The sequence below is a fragment of the Mytilus edulis genome, chromosome 3 (assembly GCF_963676685.1).
Source record: "Mytilus edulis chromosome 3, xbMytEdul2.2, whole genome shotgun sequence".
Taxonomy (NCBI): Eukaryota; Metazoa; Mollusca; class Bivalvia; order Mytilida; family Mytilidae; genus Mytilus; species Mytilus edulis.
The window spans coordinates 55,808,141-55,828,291 of NC_092346.1; the positions used below are offsets into that span (position 1 = coordinate 55,808,141).

At 31.8% G+C, this 20,151-nt stretch overlaps 1 protein-coding gene across 1 annotated transcript in view; it reads left to right on the top strand.

Annotated features, from left to right (window-relative positions):
* Positions 1 to 4,723: 4,723 nt before the first annotated feature.
* Positions 4,724 to 20,151, top strand: part of LOC139516898 (muscarinic acetylcholine receptor M1-like) — a 46,257-nt gene continuing 30,829 nt past the window's right edge. The window contains exons 1-2 of the mRNA XM_071307320.1: positions 4,724 to 4,784; positions 5,351 to 5,564. The gene's annotated coding sequence lies outside the window, so the exon portion shown is untranslated. The remainder of the gene's footprint in view (positions 4,785 to 5,350; positions 5,565 to 20,151) is intronic.

Genomic DNA, 20,151 nt, shown 5'->3' on the forward strand with positions numbered 1-20,151 from the left:
TTCAACATTTTGTTGCATGCGGGACATTTACACAATGAAGACGTTAGGCAAAACGCAATCCATCAATTAATTTCACTAACTTTATCGAAACATTGAGTGAGAATGTCTATTTTGTGGCTTAACCATGATGAGTTGATCACTTTCTTTGCATTGTCATGGAAAGAAGTTATGTTAAAAAAATGTCATTTCGTTTGTTTCGTGGTTGTTTCATACTGCTTTACAATCTACGCATCAAGGTTTTAGAATTTTGAGTAAAAGAGTGCCAATATTTGGTGAAAGATTGACTATTGGTTTTTTTTCTATAATGATTGCACACCTTAATCATTATGAGATAAATATCGATCAGAATAATTATATGCCACAAAACATCAACTTTTTATAAATTCAACATACCAAGATTAATGTATGACGAAATCTGCAAACCGCTGGAACCAGGTTATGAATTCTTTGGATCAGTGGTTCTCCTATTCTTTTAGAATCGTGTTTTCCTTGTGCCGTGTGGAATTGTAAATGGTGCTCCTGGTGTGAAGATTTTGTTCTACCATTAAATTGATCACCGGATCATGAGCCACTGACGAATTGGAACTTGTCCCTGTTATTGGTGCATTGTATAACTTTGATGGCGAAGATATGTTAATTAAATTGTTCTATGATCTTTACACATCCATACATGTCGAAACAAGCTGGAGGTGTTCCTCATGTTGATGGCATCGGATCGTATGGTCGGTTTACCTTTTAATTTCGTTATTTGCTGGCCCTGGAAAATGAAAATCCTTTCTTGGAGAATTACCTTGTCACTTGAATAGTTTCATATCAAAATATTAAAATATGGCGTGGGGATGTCAATGATTTTTTACGATTACATTTTTTGAAACTTTTACATATCTAAAAGAGTGGCTTGTTCAAGTAATGTCGACGAGGCATGTGACGTGGATTCGCGGGAAACGAGAATCGGATCCGAATGATGCAGTAATCATTATAAATGAGGTAAACCGTATTATGTATACATTTTATTTTGTATATTTGCGTTTTAGTTTGTAACCCGGATTTGATTTTGCTTATAAAAAAAAGATGTGGTAGTTTGCCAATGAAACAAATCTCCACAAGAGACCAAGATAACACAGAAATTAACAACCGTACGGCGGCCTTCTACATCTACATCTACATCTATGTCGTTGAAATGCAAAGGGTCTAAGACCCATCACGCAAGTACTAATTTGGTCATTCAATATGGTGCTCATTAAAAACGTATTTACATATGAAATTAAAATCAAATGTTTGTTGCGTGACTACTCTGTTAAATAAGATGTGAGGCTGTTCTTGAATGCCTCTGCATCTTCTATATTTAACAGTCTTATTGGTAGAGTATTCCAGTCTTTGATGGTACGTGGAAAGAAGCTGTATTTGTAGGTGTTTGTTGAAGTTTGAAGGTTTCTAAATTTGCTTCGGTGGTATTGCCGTGTTGTCCTGCCTTGTTGTTCTACATAATCTGGTATATTTATGGCTATCTTTTTATGTAAAGCTTTGTGAAACAAGCAAAGCCTTTTTATTTTCCGTCTTATTTCTAATGATGGTAGTTTTAGCTCCTTCAGTAGACTAGTAACTGACCCCGGTTCTCTGCTGTATTGATGTTTGATGAAACGTGCTGATCTTCTTTGCACCATTTTTATCTGTTTGGTGTGGTTTTCTTGATATGGATCCCATGCACTACTTGCATATTCAACGTTTGGTCTGACAATGGCTTGATATGCTCTTTTCTTAATTTCTTCTGGGAATTTGCCGATGTTTCTCCTCAGAAAGCCTAATGATTTATTTGCCTTTGCCGTGATGTTATTGATGTGTATATCTCATTTCAGATTGTTGGTAAACTGAACTCCTAAATATGGGTTTTGGCTTACATTTTCTAAAACTTGGCCATGCATATGATAGTTATGTAATATAGGTTTTTTCTTGTTGGTTATTCTTAGAACATAACATTTTGAAGCATTAGATTTCATCTGCCATTTAGATGCCCAGTCAATAAATTTATCAAGATCTTTTTGTAGTTGGTTACAGTCATCTTTGCAGTCTATTGCTAGGTATAATAGGCTGTCATCTGCAAAGAGACGCAACTTTGACTTGATGTCATCCCCAATATCATTGATGTACAAAAGAAACATCAATGGACCTAAAACTGTACCTTGGGGTACTCCTGATTTTACAAAGGCATTTGTAGATGTTTCGCCTTAAACTGCTACACACTGCTGTCGTTGTGTGAGCCAGGCCTTTACCCACTCTATTATTTTGTCATTTATTCCATAGTGCTCTAGTTTCCGCAGAAGCCGTATGTGAGGCACTACATCAAATGCTTTGCTGAAATCTAATATTAGCATATCCACTTGCTCTTTTTTATCTAGATGTTTTGCGATATCTTCAATTGTTGTTACTAATTGGGATTCGCATGATCTTTTCTGTCTGAAGCCGTGTTGGTAATCGACTAATATGTCATAGTTTTCAAGATGCATGTTGCATAATGTGTTTGAAAATGATGTGTTCCGTGATTTTGCATGTAACTGACGTCAATGAAACAGGTCTATAATTTACTGGCAAGCTTTTGTCTCCCTTTTTAAAAAGTGCTGTGATGATAGCTGTAATCCAATCGTTTGGGACAGCCCCTTCATCATATGTTTTCTTGAATAATGTTGTTATGTATGGGGATATACTTGTAGCACATTCCTTTAGGACTCTGTTCGGTATGTTATCTGGTCCATTTGTTTTTTTCGGATTGACATTACTAAGTAGCTTTCTTACTCCTTCTACTGTTATCTCTAGATGGTCTATACCAGGCGATGGGCTGCCATTTAATTTTGGTTGACTTGATGTATTTTCATCAGTAAAAACAAATACAAATTGATGGTTAAGTGCTTCTGCTTTCCCTTTGCTGTCTTTCATAAGTTTTCCGTTTGAAATAAGTGGTGCTACTCCACATGAGTCTCTTTTCTTTGATTTAACATATTGCCAAAACTTTTTTCCAACAACAGGTGTTTTTCTCTCACCCTCTTCGTCTACTTCCAATAGTTTAGATATGTAGTTTTGATGTGCTTCTTCTAATTTAGTTTTTACTGTTTTTCTTAGGAGCTTAAATTCTTCCCAGTGTTTCTCATTATTGGTACGTTTTGCCTTGTTGTAAACCCTTTGTTTTTTTCTTAGCATTGTTTTAATCTCTCGATTGATCCAAGGTACATGCCATCTGGTTGACAATATTTTAGTTGGGATATTTGATATTATAGCCTGGGATAATATATCTTTAAAATCATTCAAGCATTCTTGTATGGTACTTGTATTTGCTTTTGTTATAAAATTATTCAGCTCTTTATCTAGTTGTTCATTTATTCCGTTCATGTTGCCCTTTTTGTAAATATATACTTTCCTTGGTACTTGCTTTTTTGTTTTTGTTTTTAAATTTATGTCAGTGATGACTATGCTATGGTCACTTATTCCATCTTGGACTGATATACTTTCAATGCTTGTTGGATTTGTTGTTAGTACTTCGACAATGAGCAAAGCCTATACCGCATAGTCAGCTATAAAACGCCCCGAAATAACAATGTAAAACAATTCAAACGAGAAAACTACTTGCTTAAATTATGTACAAAAATTGAACGAAAACAAATATGTAACACATAATCGATTAATGACTATTAAACAAGTATATAATTGTTGCCTTTATCTATGTGTATCAGAGGCAACAGTCAAGTCACAGTGGCAACTATCATATTGGCAACAGTCACAGTGGCAACAGTACTTTATCGATGTTTAAATCTAGTAAAACTATTTTGTTATCCATTCGTTTGATGTGTTTGAGCTTTTGATTTTGCCATTTGATTAGGGAATTTTCGTTTTGAATTTTCCTCGGAGTTCAATATTTTTGTGATTTTACTTTGGTTTTTTTTAATAAACAAATCAAAATGAAATCAAAGGAATATTAACTCCAAACAGAGCGATCATGGTGCGTCGACAGAGTAAGTGTCTACTTCTTTGCAAACATAATCCGCCATGCTAGACTCGCGATAGGAAAAAGGACAGAATTGTTTAATCTGCAGATCCAGAAGGGAGTCCGGGTGTTAGAACCGCCCTTTTTTTGACGATCAAAGCATCTGAATGGGGACATATGGTTGGAACCCCCCCTTCCTTTAACCTGGTTTGTGAACCATCCTCCCCCTTTTGAAAATTGCTGGATCCATCCCTGCAGACACATCGTATCAGTAAAACAATACCGATTTTGGTGGTCGCAAATCCTTAATAGTGTCGATTTCAGTCGTTCTTCTCATAGCCCAACTGGAGAAGGTTTTGTGTAAGAAGTACATACAAATTGAGACATGTAAACGGCAAACCATTGACAGTGCCCCTGTGGGTTTGATATTACTTACGATGGGTTGTTGACAATGGGAACAACGAAATCATCTCGTTTGTCAAAGATCCTTATTTTAAGTCAGGTATAGGATATTATAAAAGGTCTCAAGTCAGTCTTTGGTTTCGTGATTTTTTTTTTAATTTCATATCAAACAAGTTCTAAAAATAAATAGCATCTAAAATTTAACAATTAATTCATTTTAAAACTAATCCATTAATACCTCTACTCTGAAATAACATAGTAAAAAAATATAAGGTTGCTAATCACCAAATGGTGACGCGGTTAAATTGCGTTCCAGATTTCGACCCCTCACCTTAATCCCTTCTCTCTGTTTTAAAAAAAGTGTAAAATTTTAGTAGTGTATGATCGAAATCACTGTAATGTAGTATTGGTATGTATTTATATAATGCTCTTATGTCATAAATCATAATGTTGATACAATTCTACGTGCTTACAAGAATATAGATAATTCACTAAAACAATTTGTCATTCTTTCAAGTCACGCACAGAATTATTTCATTATTTACAAAATAATTTAACGTTTAAGTATTGTTTATATCTACATGTACAAGAACATTAGGTATTTTATAACTCTTCACAATTTTTATTTGCTTTCTGATTAAATAAACTTTTATTCAATACTTTTCAAAGTACTTTGTGCTTACTAATTGTCCATAACATTTATTTGCTTAAAATTTAATTTAGGTATAGAAAGTTTATTTTAGAATCACTTTCTTTTCACCTTTAATCCCATTAGTATTTGTATGTTTGAGATAAACTATAATTAACCGTTACGGTCAGACCAAAAACGCAGGTTTATACCATTGAGAAAAACTATGATAAATTACATGTGATTATAACTTGAAAGTGTTTTTAGATTTCATTTAGATAACAATTATAGTCACAATAATTTTGAAGTTGAGATTTTTCACGCGTTTTTTATTTCGATTTTTACAGATTAGGATGCGAGTATTTTCAAGTCCAGGTATTTAGTTTTAATTAACATTTTTGAGCTGTAATACACTGATGAACTAAGACGTAAAATCAATGTGAGAGTATTGGCGATCAGTTGTTGTTGTGCAGTGATGAACAATTATCACATATTGGAACCATCTATCTGGCTACTCTCAATCATACAATAGTATTATTTAGCTGTTATTCATTACTACAGGTAAGATTATTTTTCTTTTATTACTTATCAATGTTAGCATTATTTTAGACATTTCCCCTTACCTTGTTATGTACCTTTGTAATGATTTTTTACTTATCAATTTTAGCATTATTTCAAACATTTGCCCTTATTTCGTTCTGTACCTTAGTAATGATTTTTTAATTATTCATTATTTGTTAAAATTTGCTTTTCTTTAAAACAAATCGTTGACATAATATGGAAATAACATGACATCTGTTTTAATAGTATGATTGATAGCATAATAAATTATCTCACTCTTTAAGTTTGACGACAGCGGTCCACGTTTTAAAGTGTATTGTTATTTAGATAACAGCAAAAGAAAAAAAAGATTTACATATTTTTCTACAATTGGAAAAAATGTTATTTTGTATTTGTTATCGCTGTAATATATTGCCGATTAGAGTTTTTACGTTGAAGAAACCTTGCAAACTGCATAATTTGAGTGTTGCAAAATTTTAATGTCAAAAATCTATCAAAATGTCTTGAATTAAAAAGAAATTGAATGTATCTAATTATTTGAAAAAGTCAGAATTCTATTAAGAATCAAGCAAATAAGAGAATATCATTTCCGTTCTTTTTATAGTATAAAGTAAAGTCACAAAAATACGGATTCCGAGGAAAATTTAAAACGGAAAGTCTCTAATCAAATGACAAAATCCAAAGCTCAAACACATCAAATAAACGGATAACAACTGTCTTATTCCCAACTTTGTGTAGCATTTTCTTATGTAGAAAATGGTTCATAAAACCTGGTTTTATAGCGCTAAACCTCTCACTTCTACGACAGTATTAGATTTTCTTTTTTCAGAAAATATCAATCATATTTCCTTATTTTCCTTTACTGACCAAGGACTTTTTCTCCTCCAATTGTACCCAGAAAATGTCCTAAGATCGGCCCTAAGAATTTCTTAGGACAGAAGTTGGGATAAAGTTAGGACCGACTTACGACACGTCTCAGCATGCACATCGAAGCTATCTTAGAATTATCTTAGCTAGGATGTCCTAACCGCTGTCCTAAGTATTGGCGTAAAGGAAAATAGCAAATAATTTTTTTTTTTTAATTTTTAAAAAATCACCAATTACTATAATTTAAAAAGAAGATTAACGATTATAAAATAATTATTAGTTTAAAAGTAAAGGTAATAAATATTATAATTGTACATTTAAAACATTACGAAACAAAACTTATGACAAAAAATATAATGATGTTTTATATAAGAATTGAACAAACTAATTGTAAATAGTTTAAACTAAATATGTAATCGGTAAAATCACTATATGCATTGAGTGAGCTAAATTCGAAGTGTCACGGTTTCGAACTTGAAAGTTCAAAGGCAAAGCTCGTGCATCTTTCATATAAATGCCGAGTACATCAAATATTTTATTATCTCAGATGGTGCCATTTAAACAAAATACATATATGGTTTGGCGATATCTGGCCACAGCTTTTATTCATAATATGATAGATTCATATGATATATAATATATATATATCGATAGATAGACCATAGATGTATATGTAGATAGATATACGAACGGTTACCCGAAGATAATATGGCAACCAGTTAGATAGATAGATATATATGAAAATGTAAAGATGCACCGTGGGATACACTGGTGCTTTAAATTTAGAAAACACCATGGGATACATAAATGTAGTCTGTATTATCCAAAAACCTAAAATTTCATAGTTAACATTAGATTCTATTCAGCGAATTCTGCCATTTACTGGGAATCTATTTATGATGCTCAAAGTTCAAATAAAAGTCTCTTTTCTCAACCGCAAACAAGTTAACATCATCAGTCAAATCTGTATCACCACTGTCACCGACCCAAACCTGAAAAATAAATATAAAAGAGCAGTATCTCGTACAAAAAAAGGAGTGGAAGGGCGGGTTTTCAATTTTTCTGCTTACGAAATTTAAACAGCTTGCTTGCTGCGATGAAATTCTAAAAAGGACTAAATTACGTCACAGAATATAACGTCACTCATGTTAGGTAAATCTAAAACATAAAACACAATCCGTCAGAAGCACAAGCGATAACTGAATTTAAGTCTATTTACTTACATCCATTAAGTGTGTATATGAACAAGAGACGAAATTCGAATTTTACCGATATAAAACTACAGACTCTCCTGGACGACGTTGAAAAAAGTAAAACTTTGCTTTTTTCGTAAATTGTCAAATGTTGCAATCAATGGTGCTGCAAAGAGGGATTGTGATCGAATATGCATCATGCTAAGGAGCTACTATTTAGGGCTAGGATGAAATTGTAAAAAAGGCAGCACATGAGTTTGGAATAGAAAAAAAACCAGGAAGAACAACTTTGCCAAAAAAAAAGAAGTTGACAATTTATGTAAAAAAAGTCAGGACCGAATAGGGTGAAAAATAAAAAGGAAGTACAGAGATTACAACCAAAAGAAAGCATAGCAATATTTGTCATGCTAACCCCAACCCCACCCCTCCATAGAAATGTAATGGAACCTGTACATTCCATATTTGTTTATAAAATAACCATCCTAAATTTATCCTAAAGTTAGGAACATCCTAAGACCATCCTAAGACACCTAAATTGGTATCCTAAAGTTAGGACAATTCCTAGGATTTTCCTAAGTTGCAAAATGTTTGATAAACTCACTTAGGACCAAGATATGTCTTAAGTTGGTCTTAGGACACGTTCTAATCCTAAGAGAGCTTCGATAATCAGGCCCCAGGGGTGGTGTTCTCGAAAGTATCCTAAGATTCGTCGTAAGTCATAGATAAGACCGATTTTAGGATGGACTTAGGATCGACTTGGGACACTCTTAAGTTGCGTCTCAAAGCTATCTCAGACGCATCTTGTGTTAGGACGTCCTAAACATATCCTATGTGCGAAATCCTAAATAGTTAAAGTAATTGTTTGATAAAACATTTATTAGAGACGAAACCAATGAATACAATTGTTTACAAAATTTTGTAATAACAAGTATTTAATGAAATGCATGATTTCAAATGTAGTTATAAAACAATATCAAAATAGGATTTGATATAAACTGTAAAACAATTTATTTTGAAATGAGAATATTGAATTCGTAGTGTCATCGTATCGTAAAAACACGAAGTTCAAAGTTTAAAATCATGCACACTTTCTTTATACGAGTTAATAACCGATGATGCGTCTCTTTTCACGTTCATCTTCACGTAAACAAATGAGAAAAAAGCATGCACAAAGTTAGGATGAAGATATGATGATCTTAAGACACCTAATTAGGTGTCCTAAAGTTAGGACGAAATGTGATATATCCCAAGTTAAGAGAGCTTCGAGAACACGACTTAGGACAAAGACTTGTCATAAGATGGTCTTAGGACACGTCCTAATCCTAAGATAGCTTCGAGAACACCACCCCTGGTCTTTAAGATTTAAAAATAATACAAAGGATGTAATCAACTCAACTGTTTGGTTCTCTAACTTATTTATCATATATACATGGCAGCTTTGCTTATATAAAGACAATCTGTAAAACAACACTGTTATTGAACTCGACCTATATATACATCAAAACGGCTTAACCCGGTTGTAATGTAAATGTGAGTGTAAATGAAAATGGATTAAAAAATTCATATGAAGCAAACCTTTGCATTCTAAGATTTATGCAATTTGATGAAGTAATATTCAAGGATTTGTTCACCATGGCTGGTGGACTGTAAGTTCCCAGCGGTATTATCAGCTCTGTGGTCTGTGTTTTGGTACTTACATGATTTATAATAGTTGTTTCTAAAATTCCTCATTGCAAATGAAAAAAAATAACTTTCCAACTTCCTAATACAATGTTGACATAATAGGAATTTGGCTATTTTTTTTTATTTTTCTTCTGGTCATACAGCTTCTAACGAGTCTGGCTTTCAAATGAATAGGTTTGACCGTTCATAATGAAGGTAATTCCAGAAAAGCACTTATGACGTCGAAACTGATGTTAGCCATGGCGTTGTCAGTTTATTTTAGATCTAAAGACAGTCCCTCTGGTATCTTTCGTTCCTCTTTTATAAAGATCTCTTTTCATTAAATATGTTATCCTAAATTTTCGATACAGTCTAACTTTTATTTAAAAACATTGCGTAGTAAATCTATTGTATACATATTGCGTAACAATAACACAGGGATAAGTCCAAAATGAGATTGGAAATTAGAATAACAATATAACCTGGTATTACTAATTATTCCTATACTCTTGTGAAAATCTTGCATTTTGAAGACTTGACAGAGAAAATTATCATTGCTTATGACTGTAGTACGTATGCACATTAATGACATTGTTGTACATGTATACATGATAAATACTGTAGAAAATGTATTCATTATAAATCATAGCGTAAATCTTAAGTGTGCTTTTTTATTGCGATGGGGCCAAAGTTATCAACTTGTCAAGATAAAAATAAGGAGATGTGTTATGATTATCAATGAGACAATCCATCACAGTTCAAATGAAGTGGATGTAAGTAACTATACGGCCTTCAACATCGAGAAAACCCATACCGTATAGTCGGCTGTTTTACTATGGCTTTGTTAATTTAATCTACATAGTTATAATCCAGTACTTGTGATAAGGTCTACGGTTAACCACCAGGAACAGCTTTTTGTCCCTGTACAGAGCCAAACAACACTGAAAGAAAATGTCATAATATAGGAGACATGAAATGAATTAGTTTTCACTTCCTTCCTACATACCATTACAAAAGAACGAATGACGCGTTATTTTGAGCATAATATGAATGATTGCATTATTTACAGGAAATAATTGCACATCTATTGTTGCTATTGTTCGTAGACTGTGTGGATTCATGACAAATGTCCATGTGAAAACAAATTACCATGAATATGATTATGGTCGATGATATATGAAGCAGATTATTTTAGGGGTCATATTGCGTTTTCCAACGGGAATGTATGTTTTTGGTAAAGATAACACTAACATATGTTAATAAACATTTTTCGTTTTGAACAATCATGGTAAACAAAACATAAATCTATTCTTTTATTCTGAAGAATATAAAAAAAAAACTACAACCTTAAACTATTATAAGTAGGCACTCTTAAATTTCTCACTCGGAAAAATGTAGTGCACGAAACTGCGATTCAGGGGGTAAATTGTTCCAACTCCGGTAAATTATCCATAAAAAAGGATAATTTAATATTGGCTTAAACAAGTGTTAAAATCTTTTATTTATTTTAAAGTAGTTTAGTTACATAACATTTTGTATGCATATATGTCTTATACTCAGTACATTTAGCTAAAAATATATTTCAGAATTTCAAGGAGACTTTGTTGGCAAATTAAGATCTGTGAATCTTTAGTTTGTGACCCGGATTTGTTTTATCTCTATCGATTTATGAGTTTTGAACATCGGTATACTACTGTTGCCTTTATAGGGACATACAATCGACCAAAAGCACAGTTCTTAAATTTCTCATTTACTTAACGCCTTCTAAAGTGCAACTATACGTAAAATCAATTAGACCAAAATTTTAAACTAAAGCTATATCCTATACAAAAATTACTTTTGTGTTACACGTTTCATCTTTTCAACGGTCTTTTTACTGGCATTGAAACCACAAAGAGATCATTAACAAACAATGCTTCAAGTTTGTTTAAGGATGTTTCATGCTATTGGTTTTGATTTTTTGTTAGGTATTCAGAATTCTCTGGTTTTATGTTGTGTCATTTAAAATTTTGAATGCTAACCCCTTCATTTCGTTTCATATAAATTTATTATCATAAAGTTAAAAAAAACATTTTTGAACATTTCATCAAATCCTTGTTATTTTTTTAATGGATTTTGAAAGAAAAAATGTCCCAATGTTAAATTATGAAAAATCTATAGAAAATCATTTCCCGACAAATTTTCGATGATCTTCGATGGCTTATATCTGAAAAATGAGGACAATGACCTATAGTTTCGTTTTGCTCTTTAAGTTTCGTTATTCATATGCTATAAATTACTTACAGTTTATAAAAAATCTTGTTATTTTAAAACTTATAATAACGAACGTCTTATAACATTAATGTAAGACATAAGTTCTTGTATTGATAACAGTTGGAAAAACAGATTCAAATATTACTTTAATTTGAAACTTTCATGAATATAATAACTAATGAATGAAATTTTCTTGAATGAAAAACAAATGGTCTAAAGCTAACAAAACAAATTAATAAATACCCATCTACAGTTACTTGTTCTTTAATTCATCTCTGATGGTAGGGTTACTCCATTGATCAGATACCGCGCTATTCTGACAGGAAGAAATTAGCACAGTTACACTTATGGATTGCAAATTGACATTCACAAGCTTTATGAAGATGAATGTCAGTATAATGTTTTGTTTATTTGTTTTTCTAAACAGTTTTACTGTAGGTTTTTTGTTCAACTTATCTATGTAATGTAAGATTTTGAGAAAATAATCATTACAAGAGGCAAAATCAGATACACATCCAACAATTTTAAAGTGTGAAGAGAGTCAATCAGCCTTATATGCCGTCTAACATAGCAGCTCTATCATATGAGTTACAACTTGCTACTTCAGGTTTAAAATACATCTTCATGAATGCTATAAAACTAAATATTAGTGCTGGTACTGTACGAAATACTTTTAGTGATACTATACTATCCAATATACTGTCTAACTGAACATACTTGACCGTTGGTTTTCCGTTTGAATGGTTTTACACTAGTAAATTTTTGGGGCCCTTTTTAACTTGCTGTTCGGTGTGAGATAAGGCTCTGTGTTGAAGATCGTACTTTGACCTATAATGGTTTACTTTTACACATTGTGACTTGGATTGAGAGTTGTTTCTTTGGCACTCATACCATATCTTCTTATATATATATATATCTATGTATGCGATATATATATATAAATAAACGTTTGATTTAAATATTTGTGTTTTAGATAAATGTTTATAAAAATATATTGACTTCTTTTGTAATTCAATAACAAGTAGATTCCAACTTAGAACTAAGACTCCAAGTATGTGCGTGGTGTAGGTGGAGGGGTCACCACTAAAAAATGTATAGGCTGTACTGACTTTTTTGTGATTTGCATGCTCTTAAATATTTTACATTTTTGGCTTTTAAAAGTTTTTTGTTTCGATTGTACCCTGATGGGTTTCCCAAAAACTCTTAAATCAGGTATCATACTTTTATCATTTATCTAGTTTGATTGATTGATTGATTGATTGATTGATTGATTGATTGATTGATTGATTGAATTGATTGTTTGTTGTTTGATTAACCTACATATGCTAATATTTCATTCTTTATGCTGTACGAGAACAAAAGAGTAATAAATCAAATAGGTTCACTCGACGAAGAATTGCGGGATTTTTTTTTACTCCCACTTGAATACTAGACTGTGTTGGTTGTGTCTAGATATTTAGATGAAAGTAATATTTAACCTGTAGATACCTATGCACTTTCCCTAAACGAGGTTTCTGATTTAATGTCCCCATTTCGACAAAACGTGGCTGAGTATTTATACATCCTGCATAATAAGACAGAAGCTCAATACAGGGAAATCGTTCTCATAAGGCTATTTATTTGGAGAAGTAAATAAAGTCTTTGGATACAGACTATGCGAAGTAAAGCAATGTTCACGTTTTTATTTGGAGAATATTAGTGCGCCGAAGAGGCTCTTGGACGTTTTGATACCATAAACCAAGTATAAATTACTTCTGTGCTTAAGCTATACTCAATTTGAAGTTATTATGTATTTTGATAAGCAGTAAAAGGTTTTTTAAGTTCAGTTCAGGACGTCTGTTTCTATGAAATTCAATTTAGGTTTATACAAGTACGTTTCCCCCATTATTTTAGTTTTTGTATCATTTTTAATAATACATGGATTATCGCTTATTCTGTAGGATGGAAAGTACGAGCAACTTAACCCACAGAACATCTGTAAAACACACGATCTTATAATCATTATTGTGCTCCTTACCATGGTTTATCGTTCTATCAAAACATCGAAATGCTTAAGTAGAAACATCTTTTCATACATAGAGCTCTTTGCTAGACTGATTAACAAATTAGAATTATTATGTTGATGGTCATTCTGGCGTTCATGATTTTTATCTTATGACCCAGATGATTTGCAATAATTGCATCCACTCATGATACATATTATCATCTGTCTATCTAAAATAGGTCGTTTTTGTAAACAGTCTATATGTGTAGATACAAATGCTATATATTCTATTCAATAAAATTTGTAACAAGATAAACGTCGATGAGATAACAACCCTAACAACACAAGTTCACCAAAATAGAAGCCCAGAGGTCAGTCCCCGGTTCTCAGTGATAGACAAGAAAACATACAATCGATTGCAATCATTTACTGTTCCATTTTATTTTTTGTGCAGTGTTGTAATAATATCTCCCGCATTGTATAGACAAAGTTATATCTCATTAATTAGCATTGGTTTATACACAACCTTCCTCTTATCTATCCTAGTGATCCATGCATTGAATTTTGATAGTTGAAAGTATTTTGGTGTTTCTAGATGCAAAATGTTTTTTCGCCCTTAATTTATCCATCGCCCAGACTTGCTACAATTCCCTTTCTATTATTTCTCTCTTACTAATTTATATGTTTACTGATAAGTGCCAGCCTACTAATTGTTCCTCCTGCAGATGTCAGTATAATTGTAATCTCCTAGTTATAGCAGTAAAATTATTAAAGGGGCAAAATTGAAAAAAAAGAAAAAACATAATTAGGAAGGGACATGTAGCAAGTCTAACTTCTATCCAGAACATGAGAAGTCAGTTGAAATTAAGGATTATCTCCCTTATGTATTTTGATTCCTTGTCCTAGTTTGGCTATACTTTTGGTTCCTTTATTGTGTAAATTCAACTCTTCATCGTTGTTTGTATTGTTTGTATAAGGAAAATATTGGCCCGGCCAATACCGATGTAATAATTAATCGATTTGTACATCTGGTGCAGTAAAATTGATATATTTGGATTTTATAAAAAGAAATTGCTCTATATATCTTATCACATGAAACTCATGAAAAAAAATCTGACCTGGCTGGATATCAGACATATACTCTCACCGAGTTTGTAAACGCATTATATGATTGTCTTATATAAGTAATCAGTAATACACCATACGAAGTCGGTGATATATACAGTTTGTGCACAACTATACTTTTTTTGATTATATATTTTAAATATTCAGAACTTTAAATTAGCAAATCAATACTTAAGATTCAAATACTAAATAGTAAACAGTTTTGTATTAATTCAATTAATAATTATAAGTTGCATCTGGGGAGATGACTTAATGTATATTTGATTTGATACATTGCAGAAAATTTACATTTCATAATGCTTGATGCATCAAGTGGTGTTTTTTTTTAACTTTTAATTCATTGTTGTATGTGCTATGGAAATTATTTACCAAAAGTTGGCCTATTTGGTAAGATTTTTATTTTTATAAATCATTTTTTATAAAACCTCTATTCTGACGTATACCGAATACTGTCAATGTCATTGAATGGAAAATTAAACCATAACAACAAATCTGTCTTTACAACCAATTTCACAACCTATTGTCTGTTTGAGATGTATAAGTACATATTCACTTCCGGTCATTAGATAAAGGAAGATATGGTATGAGTGCCAATCAAACAACTCTTCATCCAAGTCACAATTTATAAAAGTAAACCATTATAGGTCAAATTACGGTCTTCAACACGGCTCACACCGAACAGCAAGCTATAAAGGGCCCTAAAACATACTTGTTAGCGAAAACCCATTCAAACGGGAAAATCAACGATATAATCTATATAAAAACAAGCAACGAGAAACACTTATGAACTATTAGATAAAGTTGACTTAAAGTCCTTTAAAGAGAGAATGGGTGTAAAAATCCGTCAAGCAATAACACTTCCTGCTACTGAGTTCTTATGCAAGGGGTATTTAAAGTGGACCTAAAATCCTTTCGTATAAAGTGCTTGTACGAAAGCAGAAATCCGACATTGATGTGTTATGTTCTGTTATGACGACCCTCAGATTTTTGTAAATTTACTATTAGTACAGTACCATTATTGCAATCATTTCAAACCACTAAAAATGAATGAATTCATAGTTTTGCTAAAAATTGCATTGTTACTAATCTTGTGTGAAAGAAACTCATTGAAAGTGCTACTGAGCACTTCATAAGTGTTCTTGTAATATACGATAGGTAGTATAATTAGTTAACGGACGTCAAGATTTTCTATTAATGCACACAGATGAAGTCGTGATCTTATAACATATCAAACAGATCATAGACATAGCTATCTTTATCTGGATTATCAGTAGAACACACACACACGAAATCTATACTGGAGATTGACTTGTGATGTATTCTGGACTGTCCGTGATAAGGAAACCTTTTGTATCAGGTGTTGACATCACAAAAAGTGCAGACATGTCGACTCGTTCTATATAGTATACACGCGTGTCGAATTAGACCCACAAAGTAAATTTGTGATATAGTGTGTTCATTGTCTTCCTATTGTTTGTAGTTGGCATTTTTTTTTAGATTTATGTAGACAGGCAGCGGTCGAGATTTCTTTTATATATACACTGTACCAGCTTAGAAAAATGTTAAAAGTATTTGAGCTACTTTAACTCTTTTAATTTGCTCTTTAGGGGACTAATATTGTAAATAATTATATTCATCAAGGATCGTCTAATAATTGGACACTGAAGTCATGTGCTTCAATTGGCTGGTAGGTTTAAGGTTTTAATAACTATTTATGATAGATGGATAAAAACTAAGGGTTTACTTAAATAATAAAAAAAAAGTAAATATTTATTGATTTATTGACAAGGCCTTGTGAATGGCCCAAAAAAAGCCGCATAACCCTATATGCTTTGATACTTGCGAAAAATGGGGCTGCATTTGTACTTGAAAGAAATATGAAAGCTTCTAATTTCTCAAGGTAAACTCTGTATAAATTCAATTCAAAATATAGATTTGCATGCAGTCAATGTGAATTTTTTTACTGAAGTTGTCCGTTAAACGAAGAAGATGATAAGAGCTATATAATTCTTTATATTATGACAAAAAAACATCGTGTAATGATAAACTTGGAGTTTATCTGTATTGTTCTTTGGTTTATCTTTAATCAAGATAGAAGCATTTACTTATATTACTTATGAATGAATGAAGGCGGTGTATCTGATCACTATAGTTAGCCATTGCTTTGTAAGAATGACCGAGATAATACCTCAAAATACAATAACTTATATTACAGTACTGATTTTAATTCAGTTAACTTACTTATATCAAAATATTTTCGCCTAATACTTTTTATTTGTCTGATAGGGTGAATATTCCGAGATTTTGTAATATTTTGTAATTTGTATCTGTAAAAAGATACTCAAGTTATAATAACTTTTCTCTGCATCATCTGAATGATACGTGACACACCGTGACATTCGCAATAACAAGCAGAAATCTTCAAATTTTTTACAGAATGTCTCCTTCAATTTTTTTTTATTCTGTGTTAAAGTTATGACGCGGAGCATATTAATGGAACTTGTAGCTGGTTCTTCGAATTGCTCTTTAAATCTGTGGCGTATTTACAATAATCAGTTTGGCTGCATGTAAAACGAATATTAACATGCAGCCTTCTGTCAAATTATATGGCAGAAGATTGACGTATATTATGACATTTTGAAATGTATAGTAACCCGATGTATAAGTTATAATATATCATAAGTTCAAGTACAATGCAACAAACTTTTAAATAGTTTTTATTATACTTCCGGCGAAAACAAAACTTTTGAAATCATCTTCTAATGTGCCTGTATCATATGCCAATCTAGAACCTGTGTAAATACCAAGAATACGACAAAACGTTTCACAATATCAGTACATTTGTCGGATGTATGACACAGTCGACATGTCTTTTGTGAGTTGAGACACTGTAACATGTGCATCTAACAACAAAACCGTCATGTGATCTTAGAACTTATGAAGTAATGATTCCTGTACTTGTACTTTATTGCCATGTTGGAGTATATTTTGAAGTATATCAGACTATATCAGACTATAATATATCTTTCACAAAAATATTCGTCTGAATGAATGTTAGCTTTTATATATTTTTTTTCTCTTTTTCTCCAACAAATTGAGATCGAACCGATCCTGGAGTACTAGGCTTTTTATGATACATTTGTTTAAAGATCATTCAAACCAAATATATATGTGTGCGTTTAAAATCAAAGAATGAGTATCATAAGCCAAAACACATGTATATTTGATTATAGTCATCAACAGAAAACATTGACCTTTTCTTTATACATTTTTTTATCAAATAAATCAGATATTGCAAATCAACTTCATCAACGATTAATAACATTAATTTGTTTTGTTTGTTCGGATGTGCGTGCGTGCGTACATGCATTGAAAGTGGTATTTATATATAAACCGAACTGTAATTTTACAGTCCAAAGATCAAAACTGACGTATTTTGACACGTCAATACATGGATCAACAATTTGCAGGCGATCCATAGAACTTATTCCAATATTTTATGCATTAACAACCTTAATTAATATTACTCCCCACATATTCAATGGTTTCAGATACTAATAACTTCTCTGTAGTCATTGAATGCTGGTTTTATTCTAAATTCAATAAGTGGAAAATTCTCAGTCGTCATTGATACATTTTAAATCTAGATCTTTATTAATATCGTATAATTTGAAATTTGTTTAGCAACTAAATAGCTGTTTTTCGCATGAAATTAAAATAGTAAATAAGGAACATATAGCATATCTTAAAGGTATCCTGCAGCGATGGCGTTTTTTATTCATTAGATATTATTGCATTACAGATTTAATTTATCAATGTTGACGTTATTAGATAGTGATTTCTTTTGCATTCGACCTAATCAATAACAAAATGTTGATGGATGGCAATGCTCTCGTTCTGACGTGGGGTGAGCATTAGATCTTACTCTCTTTGGATCGAAAATGAAAGAAGACATTATAGGTAAATGAATTGTACCGAAAAAGGTCGTATTCTCTGACTTCTTTTTGGAAGATAACACATTCTTATAGGGTCGAACAAAGTTTAACTGTCATTCTGCATATTTATAACAAACTACAGAACTAATTGAACAATATAATCATAGCTGATAATCCTGGTTTGTTAATTTGTTATTCTCTTTTAATAAGATTGCGGGTAAATATCCAGAGGCAAATGATACATTCACACCTTTATTGGATGTGTTAAAAATCATACAAGTTAATGACCAAATAATACAGCGGCTGATTTTCCATCTTCTTGTTTGTCAATATATGGTGTATGGTGTTTATGCTCAGGTCTTTAATAATCTCTGCTGAAATAATTGGTTCGAAAATATTTATTTCACTGGTTTATTTTCCTCTGTAGTATTTTTAAAAAGTGTTTATTATTTGGTATGTCAATTTCTTGATATCGCTAGGATATCGTTCGAAAAGGAACTCTCGCCGCGATATAGCCTTTTGCGCCGATGCAATCAGCAATTAATCAATTAATCTTTTTTTTTCAAATGAGTGTCTCTCTAAAATGACTCGTTTTGTGTTACATTCAAATGTATTCAATGACATTTACATTTGCATTTCGATTTATGAATTTTCACATAATTGGTTTGGACAATTTAAGAACGTATTAAAAGATCAAAGGTTTACAAGTGCATTAGTTAACTTCCTTTTCTGGAGCTAATTATTCTAAACCATATTGACAAAAGCCTGACAAATTGTGTAGATTTAATTACAGCTGAATTTGTTGTTAAGAAACAATTTCAGTTTCTCGGTTAAATTATGTTATACTCATACTATATATGACTTTGGAAAAAATGTAGTTTCTCTTTTTGTAATTTGTACAAGTTAATTAAAGACAAATTTTAAAAGAGTTACACTCCATTTGAGTACTTTATTGCAATAATGTAGTGTAAATCTATCACAATAATGTAGTGTAAATCTATCACAATAATGTAGTGTAAATCTATCACAATAATGTAGTGTAAATCTATCAAAGAACCAACTCAGTACAAATTAAAGCAGTGCAAGTGTAGGGACCAAATAATCTTTTGAGTGCGTTAGGAGTTTTGGTCTGTATTAACGGCCTCAATGGACAAATTGTAACTTGAATGAACAAAAGGCCATAACAGAGAAATTAGTCATTTTTGCATCTGTTTGAATTAAATTATTTGTGACTAAAGATACTCGAGAAGAAACACGTCAGGGTCCTGGTAGGATTTGTGTAAACATTTAGATATTGATTTTTACCTGATGAAATTGCCTCGCAATTTGACATTTGAGCAATGTAGATAAGACTTTCAATTTAACTGTGAACATGGATAGCACATATGGTACTTGTTGTTCTTCTAAAAATTAATCTGTTCGTCTATCAGGTGTAGGCGGATAATTATAACTTATAATGATCTTCATCTATAGACTTATAGCCTTTTCATTTTTAGTAGTATATATCATATGTTAACCTTTTGTTGTGGTGCTGTATTTGAATTAAGATTAGTCATGAAATACATCAT